General features: G+C 37.6%; 2 pseudogenes; both read right to left on the bottom strand.

Moving 5' to 3' along the window:
* LOC132234517 (adhesion G protein-coupled receptor E2-like) overlaps positions 1–21,049 on the bottom strand; it is a 674,172-nt pseudogene that overhangs the window by 213,471 nt on the left and 439,652 nt on the right.
* LOC132234171 (putative olfactory receptor 7A2) lies at positions 18,410–19,358 on the bottom strand (annotated as a pseudogene).

Raw genomic sequence — 21,049 nt, 5'->3', positions numbered from 1 at the left:
CAGTCCAGGCACCTCTGCTCTGAGGACTGCTCTCAGTTTATAGGGCACGTGCCTGCACATGCTCGCGCGTGCGCGCGGACACACACACACACACACACACACACACACAGATACACACATACACAACACAGACCACCATGGCCTCTTCATTTGTGTTATTTTCATGTCCTTCTCGCCCTCACACTATGAAGGTTATGAGAAGATAAAAGTCAAAGTGTCCAGATTAAGTGTCTTTTCCAAAAAGAATTTAGAAATATTACTTATATATTCTTACATTAGGGCTCCCTTGAGCAAATAAGCCTGGGGTTTCCTACTGCCATTCCCTTTTTCTGTCCTATACTTAAGTACGTTAAAAAAAAAAACATAGAGGGAAAGAGAGCATTTAAATGAACATGAGGAAGAAAAGCGATCTAATTAGCTCAGGTGGCCCCTGAGTAGGAATGAAGAAGACAAATCTTTGGATTCTGGCTGCCTGCCAAACTTAATTACACACTTTTGAGGTCAAACAATAATAACAAAGTAGAAAAAATAAATTTTCCCAAAAGGCAAAGGTAGTTATAGACATGTGGTGTGACGACCCCAAGTGAAAAAAGACCAAAAATAAAACAATAACTTGCAAACGAAAATATACAAAAAAAACACAGATTAAAAATTTTTAACATCAAGCAGAGATGACTGGTTTTGCCTCTTCTATATTTATTTGATGAATCAGTTTTTGTATGGTTGATGGCTAATGAGAGAAGCCCCTTTCTCATTTATCTTATGTGGCATCTCTGTTTTTTTGGACTTTGGCTTTTCATCTCATTTTTGACAAATCAATGAGCACAGTCTAATTCTGGTTCTGGTTTTCATGCAACATGCAAAGGCCTCCCAGGACATGATCAATAAATCCTGCACAGGCCACGACAGTCCATCCTTCTACACTGAGTAACTTTTTTCCTATGATTTATGCCTGAGCACATTGTCATGCAAACATTAATTTCATTGTACTCTGACTTCACCATCACAGTGCCAGTCCCAGACAAGCAAAGTTTCACCTGTTTTGTTCACCTTTGTATTTTCACAAATGTTTGTGAATATATGTGCACTTATATAGGCACACCTTTAAGTAAATGTGAAGTTATGAAATGAAAGGAATGACAGGGAGAATGAAACCTGGTTAAACAGAGTGAATTCCAAGCAACTGTATTAAAGAAAATTGAGTGGAACATCAAAAACTAACCAAAACAAGATGTAATAAATAGCAATAATTTAGGGTTACCAACATAGATTAGTAATTAAAATTGGCAATGGCATAAACATAGAGCAAAATCTATAATGTTTCTAGAAATTGTGGCAAACAGCAGATGCTCCACTATTATTTATTGAATGATTCAGGAATTAGGTGTCTGTATATAAATACATTGAACCCATGGTAAGTTAAATTTCAGTATATTTGGAAGGACAGAATTGTTGAATAAAAGCTGGAAAAATATTGACCTGGAAGAAAGTGAAGTTGTTCCCCTACCTCAGTCACTTTACAAAAATTCAGAGAAATTACCAGCTCACTGTTAAGTATAACCAATTCAGGTGAAATGATAGAAAACTGCCTAATAACATGTATCGATGGGCCAAACCATTATAATTAAGTCAGGAGACTCAGAAATAATAAGACAGACATGTTTACCTAAATAAAAATAAAACATTTTTATGACCAAAACACCTCCCAAAGTCCATGGAGAATTAATAATTTATATTTATGATAATTCTAATTGTTATATTAAATTTCACAGAATTTGTTAGATTGACATTGGTTAAGAAGATTATATAGGTTTCAGGTGTACAATTCTATAATACATCATATGTATATGGCATTGTGTGTTCATCATCCCAAGTCAAATCCCCTTCCATTATCATTTATCTCCCCATTACCTTCTTCTACCTCTCCCAACATAATAATGTTTATAAGTCATTTAAAAGGCTGATAGAATAATAGGCATAAAAATAATATTCAAATTAACAGGACCATTAAATATATGAATTTTTAATCAAACTCAGATAACGCTCAGAAAACAATAAAAAAATTCTTTCACATCAGTCAGCCTGGGGTAAAACATAAGAAGGTGTCACATTGACCAGGGTTAGAACTTCCAAACAGGTAGCTAAGGGGTACTCTATTTTCTTTTCCGGCAGAACAGTGAAGTGTTACAACATGGGGAAACCAACCTGAAGACAGCTATAAACATTACAAGTACATATATTCTTTAAGTCATGGTTTCTCAGTCTCTGCACTATTGACATTCTGGGCCAGATCATTGTCTGTGGTGTGGTCTCTCCTGTGCATCCCTGGACTCTACCTACACTTTCCATGTGACAGACAGAAATGTCTCTGGGTATTGCTCAATGTCCCCTGGGGAAAAACACTGTTAGAGAACCAGAATTTTAATGTAACAATTCCAAAATATTTTTGTATAATTGTTTTAATAGCAATTCATTGAGAATGTATATGGAAGGCTTTCAAGTGTAAATAGCACAGCCACATCGTAAAATATTATGTAAACACGGTAATAATGAATTGGCATCACACTAGTTGATCAGAGGGAAGACCATAAGGTATTGTTGAGCAATAAGGAAGAGTGGGCACATGGAAAAAAAAATACTGTTCAACGTAGAAATAAATTTTCTAATGGACACAGGTTGCTATTTCTGCATTTATACAAATGTACATGAATGTGTATGTATTCAAAGCAGAAATGACAAGTTTTTTAAAAAATTAAGAATTTATGGAATACAGATTTTCATTTGGAATGAAATTAGGTGAAGTGTAGTGGTTACAAAACAACTGTGTGAAACAAAATTAAGAGAGAATCAAATTAATTTATATAAAGACAGGACACAATAAGTTAATAATATCACTAATTCTGGATTAAATTTCCAATAACTTGGAAATAAAAGGATAGCATAGAGGGTTTTTTTTAATTTGGGAAGAAAGCAGCATCTAAGTTATAATTTCTTCTTATATAAAGATATTGGATTCAAATATGCTAATGGAAGGTGAAGGAATTTTTTAGTAAATACAAAAGAAAATGCCTTCCAGAGGACGGAAGATTATGCAAATTTATACAATAGAGCTAACCACAAAGGCCAACAAGAACAATAAGGAATAACGGAGATGTGAAACAAGTTGGTAATATGTGTATAGGATGATATACTAACACTAAGTACAAAGAACAGTGGTCGAAAAACTGTGGCTCAGCAAACCGCGGCTCACGAGCCACATGCGGCTCACGAGCCACATGCGGCTCTTTGGCCCCTTGAGTGTAGCTCTTCCACAAAATACTGGCTCTTCCACAATATACCGAAGTTTCAGTCACACTCTATGTGTGCGCCCGCACGTGGTATTTTGTGGAAGAGCCACACTCCAGGGGCCAAAGACCCGCATGTGGCTCGTGAGCCGCACTTTGCGGATTAATATTCTATGTAATAGAATAACATTAAGTGTCATTTTCATTCATAGCAAAGATTCACCTGTGAAAAATATAAACATAATATGCTGAACTGTTTTTCAGTAAGCAAAGCAAAAAATAAAAAAGCAATGGAGAGAATACAAAATGACTGAGTGACAAATTTGAGCACACAATATCAATAAACTTCACAATTCCCCGCATAAACATGTATAAAAGTACTCAGTGACAAACAATGAAGCAGGTGAAAGAAATGTCCAATTCCTTGTTTAAAAGAATGCAATCAATACAGGAAAAAAAAAAAAAAACGCTGGTCCCACTATACAATGTCAAGACTTGTACAGACAATTTATAATAGACAAAACAAATGAATAACTAACCCACAAATATATTCATGTCACAAGTAATGAAGTAATTGCAAAGTTAAGCTATTTAGCATACCTCCTTTCACTTATCAAATAAATTTTTTTTCATGTGAATTGAATGCGAGAGTGAAAGAAGACAGTGTGAATGTATGTCTCATGAACTACTGTTGCAAGATAATATTTGCAAGAAATATATACGGAAATGTAGTAGAATAGAGCCCCTGATAAAAATAAAGAAGAACTGCCCTCACTTTACTGGACATCCCTCCATACCTAGCACTCTACCTTCCTACTCCCTTTAATTGCAATACTCATTGTATACTTTCTACTTTTATTTGAAATACTTTATGCCTCCCATTGCCACCTCTAATTGGGCTTCCATCAGTTAATTGTCATCAATTACCAATGTGTTGCTGAATTCAATGTTCATTTCTCCTTTTAGCATCATTAATTAATCATTAATTCGTTAATCATGCAAATCAGCAACCATAGGCTGATGGCTATCAAGAGACCTCAGATAAATGTGCTTGGTTTTACCCTTTCTGACACTTTCCTATTGTACCTACTTGACCTCTGGACTCACCTGATTGGGAACTCTGGGGGGATGGTCTGATGGGAATGTCCAACCTACTTGATGGGTGATGATGGAGACTGAAGCTCTCTGCCCAGACAAGACAGCAGGAAGGAGGCAAGCACAGGTCTCTTAGACAAACGTGGGACTCCAAAAGCAACAACCAGGTCCCATGCAGCTCAAAGTTACACATGATGAAAGACTGGGGATGAGGAAATATTTACAACTCCTTATAGCTGCTCATTAAGTACATTTCTCTCTTGTTACTCCAACTCCTAATCATATGATTTCCCTGTGGATCTGGACAGGGTGGAAAGTTTTTCTGAAGATTCTGTGTTCCCAAAAGACCAGCTTAGAAGGCAAGTGAATCCATGTCTACTAGCTGGTCCTCACAAGAACTGTTGGCTTTCAGAGGACTAACCTGCCAGCACATTATCCTAACCCTGATTTAAGATATTTCTTGTTTGGACTAGAAAACTTAAATCTCCAAATATGGACTTGTAGTAAGGACAGAGACCCACAACATCTACATAAAATTGCTACTTTTCTTTTCATCAAAGGGGAGAACTAAATTCCTTTAATATAAACTTTGAACATTACAACTATGCTTCATGACAATATTAGGAAAAATAATTTGGCACTTCCACCTTATATCACAAGTTGAAGCTGTCATTTAGTCCCTCACTGTGAAATATTTGTGAATTATAGGAAATATATTTAGATTATTTTCACTATAATCTAAATATAGAATAAGAAAAAAAGTAGATTCTTCTCTGTAGTCTCCAGAAGAAACTTAGCCTTGTAAATATTTTCATTTTAGCCCAATGTGACCTATTTCCTGTTTCTGATCTCATGAATTGTAACAGCATAAATGTGTTTGTTTTAAAACTCGAAGGTAGAAATTTTACAATGGCATTGAAAAGTAAATATAAACATTTATCCAATGAAATTTTGTTCAGAAGGCTGAGATTACATGTCTGAATTCATTCATTTAGTATACTCTAGGTAACGGAACCTTGTGTTGTAATCCCCCTTAAGTAGAAGTAACTTATAATCACTTGGAGATATTCTGCCTCTTTATCTGGTAGAGAATTTCTTATTGTATAAATGTAAATGTGCTTCAGATTTTAATGTTTTTGAAGCATTAAAATAGGAAAAGTAATTCATCATTTAAGTTCATGTCTATCATTTACTTGAAATCTTCATGTCTAAATTTCTACATCATTTCATTTTATATCAATTCTAATATTCTTTCTTTTTACTCCTATACTCTTCAACTTCCTCTTAAGTTTCTTTTCAACATAAAACATGAGATTACAAATGAATCTGTGTTTGTGTCCATATAAGTGTGCACGTTACTTTGGAATAAGTATGTATATGAATAAACACACATACATACACAGACTTTAATTTTAAACATTTTATATGTGCACATCAAATTATATCCACATATCTCATTCATCTGAAGTTATGTTTACTAACCCATATTAACTTCAGAAATAAGGAAATTTAGGCTCAGATAGATTAAATGTTTAATAATTACATTAAGAAGCCATTAAAGTTTAGTGTGCTTTTTCTTGACTTATATACGGATGGAATCCTGAGGTATGGACTGTAATTTTTAATGGCTTTTATACTCCAAATTGTTCATTTTAATCATGTTTAGTTTATATCATGCAATTATACTTCAATAAACTATGTAGAAGAAAAAAATCCAGGATACAAAGATCATATAGCTGATTCACACTCAGAAATTATAGGAGGAATTTCTTCTACCTGGGAAGAAAGCAAAGAGTCATGGATATAGGAAGAATAGAAATAAGATAAAGCAATTCACATTTAGTACAAAAAAAACATAAAATAGAAGATAAACATAGATATAACATTAGGGTAAAGTGATCATATATTGTTTCAAGGGAGAAAAACACCATGGCCACACACAACATCATGAATAAGCCTTAGAAAAACATGTAGAGACTCACAGCTGACTATAGACACATAAGGATGAGGGCAGAGCTCAGAACAACTCCCAATCACACAATCTCACTTGATAATAATGTAATTATATTAAATAATTTTTTGTAGGATGGCTTATCATGCAGCTTGTCATAGCTACTGATACAATAATTAAAGTGAATAGGTCTGAGGACAGTAATAATATGTTGCTGATTATATCTGGCATATGTTATCATTTTTTAAGATGTCATTCATAGTTACTGTGGTTTTTAGTTTATGTCAGACAACTGTATTTAAAAACCCTCATTGGGATTCATTTTCCTGTAACCAGGAGAGGTAGAAAGAACATTTATTTTGTGTCAGAACACTAATGACTCTGATTTACATGACTAAACAAGAATGCGAAAAAAGTTTTATATTTTGACTCTATCCATGTCAGTATTCTAGTTGTGGACACTACCATACATACTCCCAGGACCAAACTTGGATTATAACTAAAATACAGAAAAACCAGCCTGAATAATCAAGTGAAGACTAGCTGGAGAGAACCTAATAACCAAGAACAAAAAGTAGAGACTGATTCAAGTGTGAATGTGCAAAAGGGCTGGTCTACTCCCACAGATAACAGCTGAAGGTCCAGAGGAATATCTCAACTGTGGGAAGTTCCCACTGAGAACTCTGGGGTCTAAATGCCAACCTGTGCCCCCAGCCCAGAGCACCAGAACTGAGAAAGGTGCCTATATAACATCTGGTTGTGAAAAGCAGCAGGGTTACTGTTTGCCATGGAGAAATGGCTGGAAATGCAGGCACCCTCTTAATGAGCCAACACACAAAATTTTGTGTGCTGCCACTCACCTTGGGTTCTGGCAGAGGGAGGGCAGAGATGACTGGACCTGTGCAAGCAGAAGCCAAGTTTGGGAACTCTGGGATTAGACCTCCAAAGGCAGATACCCCTATTTTCTATGCTGAATCATTCCTTCACACTGAGGAGGACATCTTTCTCCTGCAGATCTTTATTATCCAAACAGTTTTGCCTGGGGGAGGCAATTGTCCCACCTGATTGTAAAACACCTTGCTCCACCGTGTGGAGTTTCTGAGGCCCAATAAGAGACTGAGAATAATAATCAGCCTGAAGGCAAAAGCAATTGCCCCACCCTCTTGGAAAACCTCTTGTCCCACCCCACCCCCTTTGATGATAGCTTGAGGCTAATCAAGACAATGCAATCAGCCATAACCGTTTTGGCTCAGTGGATAGAGCAGCAGCCTGTGGACTGAAAGGTCCCAGGTTCGATTCCAGTCAAGGGCATGTACCTTGGTTGCGGGCACATCCCCAGTAGTGGTTGTGCAGGAGGCGGCTGATGGATGTTTCTCTCTCATCCATGTTTCTAACTCTCTGTCCCCTACTCTTCCTCTCTGTAAAAAATCAATAAGATATATTTTTTAAAAAAGACAATGCAATCAGACTGCAGAGAGAGATGGGTCTCTGGAGGCTTTGAATCTTTGTCTGATATAATTCAGGGGCACAGGGCTATGAAATGTAGACCTTGGTGCATTTATTTCCAAAGGCACCAAGCCACAGCAGAGGGAACCACAAGTGGTGGATTGCTGATAGCTCCAAACAGGGTATGCAGGGCCAGTCAGAAACAGTGTCTCACACTATCCTGCACTAGAGATTGGTAGACATAGAATATATACCTAATATTGTCACAAACCAAAACTGGCAGCCAAAAAGGGGATACAAAATTAATAATAATAATAATAATAATAATAATAATAATAATAATAATAAGCCCCAAATGGAAGAATAAGAGAATTATTCTGAAGAGCTACAGGAAATGAAGGTAAGAAATTTATCAGACATAGAGTTCAGAGTAATGATGGCAAAGATGCTCAACAGCCTGAGAGAAGATGAAGTAACTATGAATAATGACACAGCATTAATAAAGAACACAGTGGAAAGAATACAAAGCAGATTAGAGGAAGCTGAGGATGATCAGTGAATTAGAAGACAGGGCACGGGGGAGAACCAAGATGGCGGCATAGATTAACACCGGAGTTTGCTGCTTTGAACAACTACTTCAAAAGTGAAACTAAAAGACGGAACGGACATCACCCAGAACCACAGGAACGCTGGCTGAGTGGAAGTCCTACAACTAGGAGGAAAGAGAAACGCATACGGACACTCAGAGGAGGCGCAGTGCTGAAGTCAAATTCTGAGGTGCGGAGTGTGCAGTGCGGGCTGACGGCGGAGGGCGTGGTTGGCGTTTTCAATCGGGAGGGAGTCACAGACTCTGAGCTCCAGATAGAGACGAGTCTTTAGGGACCCAGACTCAAACGGGAGAAGCGGGACTGTCTGGCTTCGGTCAGAGTGAGTGCAGCTTTCTCTCCCAGCTTTGCAGCGGGTGCTGAGACTCAGAGAGGCAGAGCCCCTGGGGACAGGACTGAGAGCAGCCATAACTGCTCTCTCCGGCCCACCCTGTTGATCCGATGCGACCCGCCCTGCCAAAGCCCTGCACAGAGGCATTTGCCGGATAGCCTCAGGCAAAGGCTAGATTAGCACCTCCCTAGAGGACAGAAGTTCTCTCACTGCTGACACAGCTGATTCTCATAGCCACTTGGCCTGGAGGTCAAACCCTCCCTGGGATTAGCTACAACAATCAAGGTTTAACTATAAGACTTCGAACAAAGACCACTAGGGGGTGCACCAAGGAAGCATAACAAAATGTGGAGACAAAGAAACAGGACAAAATTGTCAATGGAAGATATAGAGTTCAGAACCATACTTTTAAGGTCTTTCAAGAACTGTTTAGAAGCCGCCGATAAACTTAATGAGATCTACAAGAAAACTAATGAGACCCTCGATGTAATATTGGGGAACCAACTAGAAATTAAGCATACATGGACTGAAATAACGAATATTATACAGACTCCCGACAGCAGACCAGAGGAGCGCAAGAATCAAGTCAATGATTTGAAATGCGAGGGAGCAAAAAACACCCAACCGGAAAAGCAAAATGAAAAAAGAATCCAAAAATGTGAGGATAGTGTAAGGAGCCTCTGGGACAGCTTCAAGCGTACCAACATCAGAATTATAGGGGTGCCAGAAGATGAGAGAGAGCAAGATATTGAAAACCTATTTGAAGAAATAATGACAGAAAACTTCCCCCACCTGGTGAAAGAAATGGACTTACAGGTCCAAGAAGATCGGACAACCCCAAACAAAAGGAATCCAAAGAGGACCACACCAAGACACATCATAATTAAAATGCCAAGAGCAAAAGATAAAGAGAGAATCTTAAAAACAGCAAGAGAAAGAAACTCAGTTACCTACAAGGGAATACCCATACGACTGTCAGCTGATTTCTCAACAGAAAATTTGCAGGCCAGAAGGGAATGGCAAGAAATATTCAAAGTGATGAATACCAAGAACCTACAACCAAGATTACTTTATCCAGCAAAGCTATCATTCAGAATTGAAGGTCAGATAAAGAGCTTCACAGATAAGGAAAAGCTAAAGGAGTTCATCACCACCAAACCAGGATTATATGAAATGCTGAAAGGTATCCTTTAAGAAGAGGAAGAGGAAGAAAAAGGTAAAGATACAAATTATGAACAACAAATATGCATCTATCAACAAGTGAATCTAAGAATCAAGTGAATAAATAATCTGATGAACAGAATGAACTGGTGATTATAATAGAATCAGGGACATAGAAAGGGAATGGACTGACTATTCTTGGGGGGGAAAGGGGTGTGAGAGATGCAGGAAGAGACTGGACAAAAATCGTGCACCTATGGATGAGGACAGTGGGTGGGGAGTGAGGGCGGATGGTGGGGCGGGAACTGGGAGGAGGGGAGTTATGGGGGGGGAAAAAGAGGAACAAATGTAATAATCTGAACAATAAAGATTTAATTTTAAAAAAAAGGAAAAAAAAGGAGACAGGGCAGAACAAATCATTTAACCAGAAAACCAAAAAGAAAAAAAAAAACAATTAAAAAACAGGAGGACAGCTTAAGGGACCTGTAGGACAACATAAAATGTAACAATATTCACATAATAGGAGTTCCAGAAGAAGGAGAAAGTGAGCAAGAAATAGAGAATGTGTTTGAAGAAATAATGGCAGAAGGCTTCCCTAACTTGGTGAAGGTAAAAGGCACATATGTTAAGGATGCTCAGAGAGTCCCAATCAAGAAGAACCCAAAAGGCCAATGTCATTATCATAATGAAAATGCCAAAAATTAAAGACAAAGAAAGAATCTCAAAGGCAGCAAGAGAAAAGCAATTTGATACCTACAAAGGGCCTCTCATAAGGCTGTTGTTTGATTTTTCATCAGAAGCTCTACAGGCCAGAAGGGATTGGCACGAAGTTTTTAAGCTAATGAAAAGCAAGGATCTAAAAGCAAGATTACTATATCCAGCAAGGCTATCATTTGAAATAGATGGTGAAATAAAAATTTCCTAGACAAAAAAAAAAGGCTAAAAGAGATTGTCATCACCAAATCAGCACTACAAGAAATGTTAAAGGGACTGCTGTAATGAGAAGAAGAAATAGAGAGAAAGAGAAGCATAGGCATAAAGAATTAAAATGGCCATAAATAAGTACCTATCAATAATAACCTTAAATGTAAATGGATTAAGTGCTCCAACCAAGAGACATGGAGTAGCTCAATAGATACAAAAACATGACCCAAATATATGCTGTCTACAAGAGATGAACATCAGAACCAAAGACACACAGAATGAGAGTGATGGGATGGGAAAAAAATTTTCATGCCAATGGAAAAGGAAAAAAAGCTGGAGTAGCCATACTCATCACTGACAAAACAGACTTCAAAATGAAAGCCATGACAAGAGACAACAAAGGTCACCACATAATACTAACCGAATTGATACAACAATAGGATATAACTCTGGTAAACATGTATTGATCCAATATAGGAGCTAAATATATTTTAAAAACTTCTAAAGGACTTTAAGGGAGAGATCAACAACAGTCATAGTAGGGGACTTTAACACCCCGCTGAATTCACTGGATAGATCTTTAAGACAAAAAATTAACAAGGAAACAGTGACTCTAAAGGGCACACTGGATCAAATGGACTGCATTGATATTTATAGGACATTTCACCCCAAATCTGCAGAATACACATTTTTCTCAAGTTCACATTGATCATTTACAAAGATAGACCACATGTTAGGACACAAACCAAGTCTTTAAAAGGTCAAGAAGATTGAAATCATATCAAGCATCTTCTCAGATCACAGTGGAATGAAATTTGAAATCCAGTACAGTAAAAACACCCCAAAACATTCAAGCACATGGAGGCTAAATAGCATGTTATTAACCAATGAATGGTTACCAATGATATCAAGAAAGAATTTAAAAATTTCCTGGAAACAAATGAAAATAAACACACAATAACCCCAAATCTCTGGAACATAGCAAAACTCCTGAGTTCCGTTCATAGCACTACAGGTCTGCCTCAAAAAACAAGAAAAATTCGACAACTTAGGGAACTAGAAAGAGAACAACAAGAAAAGCCCAGAGTAAGTAGAATGAAGAAAATAATAAAGATTAGAGAAAAAATAAATGACATAGAGTCTACAAATATACAAAAGATCAATGAAACCAAGCGCTAGTTCTTAGAAAAGATAAACAAGATTGATGAACCATTAAACAGACTCATCAGGAAACAAAGAGACAGGACCCAAACCAATAAAATCAGAAAAGAAAGTCGTGAAGTAACTGTTGACACCACAGAAATACAAAGGATTGTAAGAAAACATTATGAACATCTGTATACCAATATGCCAGACAATGTGAATGAAATGGGCAAATACCTACAAAAATACAATCTTCCAAAACTGAATCAGGAAGACTCAGAAACCTTAAATAGGACAATAATAACTGATGAAATAGAAGTGAAAAAAAAAAAAAAAACACCTCTCAGCAAACAAAAGCCATGGTCTAGACTAGAAGAACTAACATCTATCTTCCTCAAACTATTACAAAAATTCCAAGAGGAAGAAACACTTCTAAGTTCTTTTTATGAGGCCAGCATTACCCTAATTCCAAAACCAAATAAAGACACTACAATATCATTGATGAACATAGATGTTAAAATCCTTAACAAAATATTAGCCAATTGGATCCAGCAATATATTAAAAAGATCATACACCATGACCAAGTGGGATTTATTCCAGGGATGCAAGACTGGTACAATATTCACAAATCAATAAACATGATACATACATCACATAAACAAATTGAAAGACAAAGTCACATGATCATATTAATAGATGAAAGAAAAGCATTATATAAAACCCAGCACCTTTTTTTTTCTATAAAACCCCTCAGAGGAGATTAAAAATGGTGGCAGAGTAGGAGGATGCTGCATGGACATGTTCCCAAGAACAAGCTGGAATTACAACTGAAATGTGGAAAGGCTTCCTGGGTAATCAATGGAAAACTTACAGGAGAGAACCCTGATAAGCAAGGACCAAAGGTGAAGATGGCATAGAGACTGGTAGAAGGGGGGGAGGTGTGAAAGGGCTGGCCGGGCACCCATAGACGCCAAATCCCAAAGAGATATTGATTGCAGCTGTGGGGAGGGGGCTGCCACTGAGAACTCTGGGATCTAATCCTGAAGCTGGGTTTCCCAGCAGAGAGCACCAAACTGAGGAGGGTACCCACATAGCATCTAGCTGTGAAAAGCAGTGGGGTGCTGTCTTCCAGGGAGTGGCAGCTGAAAGTTTGGGCACCCTCTTAAAGGGACAATGCACAAAATTTCTCTGTGGAGCCACACACCTTGTGCTCTGGCAGAGGGAGGGTGAAGAGAACTGGAGCTGTGAAAGCAGAATCCAGGACTGGGGACTTGTGGGGTGGAGCTTAGAAGGCAGACACTACAAGTTTCCTGGGCTGAGTCATTTCCTCACACAGGGGAGGACATCTTTCCCACATAGACATCTGCCTTGCCTGGGGGAAGACAGTCAACACACCCTATTGGAAAGCACCTTTCCCTGAGGCCACTTAAGAGATTAAAAGTAACAATTAGCCTCCAAGAAAAAGCACCTGCCCCACCTGTTGAAAAAACTCTTGCCTCACCTGAGGACAATTGCCTGGGGGCAATTCAAGTCAGAATCCTATTAGTCTGTAGACAAAGGTGGTCTCTGGAGGCTTTGAGTCTTTGCCTGATCCAATTAGTCAGAAACAGCCTTTAACACTGTCCTGCACTAGAGATTGAGAGGTGTAGAGGGTCTACCTAAAACATAATCACAAGCCCAAACAGACAAACAAAATGAGGAAATAAAGAAACAACCTCCAAATGAAAGAACTAGCGAATTCTCCAGAAGAAGGGATAAATGAAGCAGAGATAATAAATTTATCTGAAACAGAGTTCTGATGTTAAAAATGCTCAACAGTATGAAAAATGATATAGTAGCTATGAAAAAAGAGCAGTCTGAGATAAAAAATGACATAACACAAATAAAGAACACATTGGAAGGAATACGCAGCAGATTAGGGGAAGCTGAGGATCAAATCAGTAAATTAGAAGACAGAGTTGAAAATATCACTCAATTAGAGAAGCAAAAAGAAACAAACGAGTAAAAAACAGGAGGACAGCTTAAAGGAGCTGTGGGACAATGTGCAACATAACAATATTAGAATAGCAGGTGTGCCAGAAGAGGCAGAAAGGGAGAAGAGAATAGAGAAAGTGTTTGAAGAAATAATGGTAGAAAACTTCCCAACCTGGTAAAGGAAAAATCACACAAGTTTAGAAGGCACAGAGAACCCCAAACAAGAAGTACCCAAACAGACCCATGCCCAGACACATCATTATTAAAATGCCAAAAATTAAAGACAAAGAGAGAATCTTAAAGGCAGCAAGAGAAAAGAAAATTGTTACCTACAAAGGAGTTCCCATAAGGCTGACACCTGATTTCTCATCAGAAACTCTACAGGCCAGAAGGGAATGGCATGAAGTACTCAAGGTAATCGAAAGCAGGGATCTGAGACCAAGATTACTATATCCAGCAAGACTATCATTCAAAATAAAGGGTTTCCCAGACCAAAAAAAATAAAAATAAATAAAAAGGCTAAATGAGTTCATCACCACTAAGCCAGCATTACAAGAAATGTTAAAGGGATTGCTGAGAAGAAGAAACAGAGAGAGAAACCTAGCAGTACAGAATTAAAATGGCTATCAATAAGTACCTCTCAATAACAACCCTAAATGTAAATGGATTAAATGCTCCAATCAAAAGGTAGACAGTAGCTGAACGGATACAAAAACATGACCCAACTATATACTGTCTACAAGAGAACGATTTCAGAACAAAAGACACACACAGGATGAAAGTGAAGGGATGGAATAATCCAGGTGGAGAAAGATAAATATCATATGTGGAATATAATGAACAACATAAACTGATGAACAAAAAATAGAGCCAGAAGGAAAATACATATAATAGAATATAATAGAAGTAATCCTATTATTTTCAGATTTTTAATATTTCCTACAACTTTAGTGATATCATACTATGTTAATATAGTTTTTGTAATATTATTATACTTAAAATCCTCTTATTCTTGAAATATTAATGTTTATTGCATATAATATTAATACATGTAAGATCATTTTTCTTGAATAATTGGAGTTTATTGCATGTAATATTATCATATTTAAAATTGTTTTTCTTGAGATATTCATGTTTGTTACATGTAACATTATTATATTTAAAATCATTTCTCGTGGGGAAAAAATAACTGGAAAAAAAAAACTTTCAGCAAAGTTGGAATAGAGGGATCATACCTCAACATAATAAAGGCCATATATGAAAAGTCTATAGCCAACATCATACTCAATGGACAGAAACTAAAACCACTTCCTCTAGAACAGGAACAAGACAGGGATGCCTGCTTTACTACTCTTATTCAGCATAATGTTGAAAGTCCTAGCCAGAGCAATAAGACAAGAAGAAAACAAAAGGCATCCAAACTGGAAAGGGGGAAGTAAAATTCTCATTATTTGCAGATGACATGATATTGTACATAGAAAACCCCAAAGACCACCCAAAATCAACAAGATTTAATAAATGAATTTGGCAATGTAGCAGGATACAAAATTAACACCCAGAAATCCATGGCATTTTTACATATCAAAAATGAATTGTCAGAAAAATAAACTAAACAAACAATCCCATTTACTGTAGCAGCAAAAAAATTAAGATAGTTAGGAATAAACTTAACCAAGGGATAAGTCACTTGTACTTGGAAAACTACAAAAAAGAGATAGAGGAAGATATAAATAATAGGAAGAACATACTGTGTTCATGGATGGGTAGAATAAAAATTATTAAAGTTCCATACTACCCAAAGCAATTTATAGATTCAATGCAATCCCCATTAAAATACCAACAGCATATTTCACAGACCTAGAAAAAATACTCCAAAAATTTATATGGAACCAAAAAAGACCCCAAATAACTGCAGCAATCTTAAGAAAGAAGACCAAAGTTGGAGGGATCACAGTACCAGATATCAAGTTACAATACAAAGCCATTGTAATAAAACAGCATGGTACTGGGACAAGAACAGACATATAGATCAATGGAACAGAACAGAGCACCCAGAAATTGACCCAAACCATTATGCTCAATTAATATTTGACAAAGGAGGCATGAGTATACAATGGAGTCAAGACAGTCTCTTCAATAAATGTTATTGGGAAAATTGGACAGCTACATGCCAAAAAATAACACTAGACCACCAACTTAAACCATACACAAAAATAAACTCAAAATGGATAAAAGACTTAAATTTAACATGTGAAACCATAAAAATCTTAGAAGAAACCATAGGCAGCAAAAATCTCAGACATCTCTCATAGCAATATGATTACGGATATATCTCCTAGGCTGGGCAAAGGAAACTAAGAAGAAAATAAACAAATGGGACTACATCAAAATAAAAAGCTTCTGCACAGCAAAAGAAACTATCACAAAATGAAAATGGAGCCCACTGTATGGGAGAACATATTTGGCAGTGAGACATCTGATAAACGGTTAATATCCAAATATATAAGGGATTCATACATGCTAACAAAAGGAAGACAAACGATCCAATTTAAAAATGAGCAAAGGACCTAAATAGACCCTTCTCCAAGTGGACATACAGATGGCCAAGAGACATACGAAAAAATGCTCAAAGTCACTAATCATCAGCGGGATGCAAATTAAAATGATAATGTGGTACCATGTCATACCTGTCAGAATGGCATCTGTAAATCAACGAATGACAAGTGCTGCAGAGGATGTGGAGAAAAGCGAACCCTAGTACACTACTGGTGGGAATGCAGACTGGCGCAGCCGTTATGGAAAACAGTATGGAGTTTCCTTAAAAAATTAAATGTGTAACTGTTACTTGACCCAGTTACCTCACTTCTAGGAATATACCCTAAGAAACCAGAAACACCAATAAGAAAGAATGTATGTACCCGTTTGTTCATAGCAGTACAATTTACAAAAGCTAAGGTCTGGAAACAGTCCAAGTACCCATCAGTTGATGAGTGAATAAAAAGCTGTGATACATTTGCACCATAGAATACTATGCAGCAGTGAAAAAGAAGGATCCCTTACCCTTTGATACAGCATTGGAGGGACCTGAAGAGTATTATGCTAACTGAAATAAGCCAGTCAGAAAAAGACAAGTATCACATGATCTAACTCATATGTGCAATCTAATGAACAATCTAATTGAATCTAATGAACAAAGTTAACTGATGAACAAAATAGATACAGAGATGTAGAAGTATGGAACAGATTGCTGAATCTCAAAGGTAAGGTAGGTGAGTGGAAAGAGATCAACTAAGGAACTTGTATGCATATAGGCATAACCCATAGACATAGACAATAGGGTGGTGAAGTCCCAGGGTGGGAGGTGGGGCCATGGCAGGCTATAACGGGTCAACTGGAGATAAAAGGGGACATATGTAATACTTCAACAATAAAGTTTTTTTTAAATGAAAAAAAAAATCTCATGATAATGCCATTTTTCTCTTCAGTCATTCTTTAATCGTTAAAAATGAATAAAATCTTGTGCATAATAGGGAGAATTAGTAGATGCACCTGATAATGATCATTCACCATCCCCTTCATGCTTACGGAACCTTTAGAAGGGGAGAATCTGTATTATTTAATCAAAAGAGCCACATTATAGACAGCTCTGAAAGTTTTCAAACAGAAGCATAAAGATAATTGAGTAAAACATAGAAAACACCAAACAATTTTCCATTATACGTATAAACCCCCTTACAAATAGGCATCATTCCTCCATACTCCAATGAATAGATGTACAGCATGAAGAAGAAATATTTTCATAGTAATGCAGTATGTGGTTTAAAAATTTGGTTCATTATATTGAAATTCATCTCTGACTTTAAGGTGGTAATAAGTCAACCTATTTATTAAAATTTGTCTTTCACTGAAGAGTCCCTCTTGGAGACACTAAACGAAAAAAACCCCACAGAATCTTAACAAGGAGAATAAAACCCAGGGACCCGCTATTAAACACACTTTTATGTTAGAGTCTACATTATCAGGAAGAGCAGTTAAGATGGTAAATACCAAAAAATGTCAGTCATAACAGTGAAAAACACAAGTCTCAGATTTTCCTCTCTTAAAATTGTATATAATTGCCTTGGTCATTAAGAGTATTTTTTTTTCCATAGGAATATGCAATTCAGGATGATTATTTTAGTAAAAAATATCTATATTTGTTAAGATATATGTAATTTAAGAAATATCCATATTGTTTCATTAGGTAAATGAAATTTTCCAAATATATCTGATCCATGATGGAAATAAATTTAAGAAAAGAGAAAAACAACAAAGAGAATAATTGCTGAATATATAAGAGAGCATAGAACTTAATTTAGTTACATAAATTGAATAGAGAAGATGAGGTCAAAGAAATAGAAATTACAGGAAATAAAAGGAAAGAGCAAGTTCTGCTTCCATAGTCTGACAACCATCACACTGTCTGACTCTGCAAACATGGGCACATCTGCAGTCTTAGGACAACTGACCAGTTTGTAGTTTCCTTCACAAAGAATGTTTTCAGAGCCTGTTTGATGTCTTTGTTCCTGAGACTGTAGATGAAGGGATTCAGCATGGGTGTGACCACGGTGTACATCACCGAGGCTATGGCACCTGAGTGTGAGCTGTGGGTAGCAGCAGAGCTGAGGTACACTCCTAGGATCGTACCATAAAATAAGGAGACAATTGAGAGGTGAGACACACAGGTAGAAAATGCTTTATACTTCCCCTGAGCTGATGACATTCCATGTATGCAGGACACTATCCTAGAATATGAGTAAAGGATCCCAGCGAAAGGACCACCAACAAGCAGGACAGCTGTAAAATACATCACCATGTTATTAAGAAAGGTGTCAGAACAGGCAAGTTTGATAAACTGATTGAGTTCACAGAAAAAGTGAGGGATTTCCACGTCCATGCAGAAGGATAGTCGTAATGCCATTAAGGAATGTAGGAAGGAATGCAGGACACTCATGATCCAGCATATCAGAACCAGCAGTCCACAGAGCCGGGGGTTCATGATGACCGTGTAGTGCAGGGGGTGGCAGATGGCCACAAACCGGTCATAGGCCATCACAGTCAACAGGAAAACATCCAACCCAGCAAAAAGTATGAAAAAATACATCTGTGTGATGCAGCCTGCATAGGTGATGACTTTGCTCTGTGTCTGGATGTTCCCAAGCATCTTCGGGATGATGGTGGAAGTGAAACAGATGTCTAGCAACGACAGGTTGGAGAGGAAGAAGTACATGGGCGTGTGGAGGTGGGAGTCTGAGCTGACGGCCAGGATGATGAGCAGGTTTCCAAACACAGTGATCAGGTACATGGAGAGAAAAACCTCAAATATAAGGGGTTGAAGTTCTGGTTTCTCTGAAAATCCCAGAAGAATAAATTTTGAAGTTTGTGTAAGATTCACTGGTTCCATGTGTTGGAGGTGACTACCAAGAAATATTAAAATAACATGAATAAATTTCACACAGTGTTTCATTGCTCACATACTTGAAATGCTACAATTCATATTTTGTAGACCAGACATTAATTTTATTATTTTGTGTATATAGTCCCCTGTTGGGGATATACAGTGACCCCCCTGATATGGAGTGTTTGTCCCAATCACCTGTAGATCTGAGGGGATCATGTATTCTACAGTTTTATTGAGAATTTCTTCATGTTTCTCAAGAATGTAAATTGAGTGCTGACCATGTTTAGGCACTGTCCAGGTTGTGAGAATAGGGTGCTGAAGAACAAAAGTCTCTACAATCCAATGAGGGAATGAATGTAGAAGGAACAATAAAGCGATAAAATACTTTAGATGGTGGCAGTGGTATGAAGAGAAGGAAAGTATGTCTAAAGGAGAGAATGAGTAGGGAGTTCTGTTTTTCATGGGTTTGTAGGTAGATCTGCAAACAAGGTGACATTTGAACAGAGACTTCAAATAAGTGAAAAAGAGGAACATTCTGAGTTGTCCTAAATTAAATACACTGGAGCTAGAGAGTGTGAGAAAAAACTATCGTAGTCAACCATCTAAAAGCTGTGGCCCACTTACAAAAGGCTGCTCACATTCCTGAATGTATGTTGGAATGTGAATCAACTTTTGTAGTGACCACTAGATGCCCCTGCATCTTCACTGCATGAGCTTTCAAGACTATTGCCTGCAACCAATTAAAAGTAGTAAATATTTCTTCCTCGGTATCTGTCCTAGAACTGCCCACTTTACCTTCTCCTGCTACCCCACAGCTATCAGTAGTCGATGTAAATTCCTTAAAAAAAAAAAGCACCTCTTTCTTCCTCAAAACATAAAGTGTAAAGAGCCCTCAACTCCAGGTCAGTGGACATGACTTTTCTACCTGGCTCTGCTGCTGGTGGTTTAGACTTCATGCCCAATCACCTGGTCCTTTTGTGGCTGACATTTGGCTCAATAAACCTGTTTTTGAAAAGAAGGTTTTGACCCTCAAAATTTTTTAACTCAAGAGAGGAAGAGATATATAAGTAGATGTGGGAAAGTGTGAGCCCTGCAGAGGGTCTGGCCAGTGAAAAGGTCCCGAGGAAGGTGCTTCTTTCACATGTTCAGAAAAAGTGAAGCCAGGTTAGAAAGTGAATGAGCATGAGGGCGAGTGATGAGAAGTGGTGGCAGACACGTTGAGGCGTGAGGTGGCCTCTCTGCCACTGCTGACACCTCTGGTACAGTGACTTCCTCATCCCCACGGCCTCTTATGCTCTATTATTCTTGTTGCAAAGGTGTCCAGTGAATGGAAACAGATCCCCTCCTTAGTACTTGCTCTTGATTGAGTTCTGGCCCCATATTGTAAGAACCACCTTGGAGTGTATGAGTGCAGCTACCCCTGGTCTGAGGACAGCTCACATCTACAAATCACACACACACACACACACACACACACACACACACACACACACACACCACCTCCACCACCACCACCACCACCACCACCACCATGTCTGTCTCAGCCCTAGCCATCCTGATGATGCTAGGAATGGATAGAACACAAGTTGACCCAATCAGTGATCTTTCACTTGTCAGATGTAGAAATGTTTCTGGAAATTCCAATTCTTAAGCCTTCCATGGACATATGAATTTGAGGTTCCATATTTGATGGA

The sequence above is a fragment of the Myotis daubentonii genome, chromosome 5 (assembly GCF_963259705.1).
Source record: "Myotis daubentonii chromosome 5, mMyoDau2.1, whole genome shotgun sequence".
Lineage (NCBI taxonomy): Eukaryota > Metazoa > Chordata > Mammalia > Chiroptera > Vespertilionidae > Myotis > Myotis daubentonii.
The sequence above is the reverse complement of the archived record's forward strand: the minus strand, read 5'-3'. Positions and strand labels throughout refer to the sequence as shown.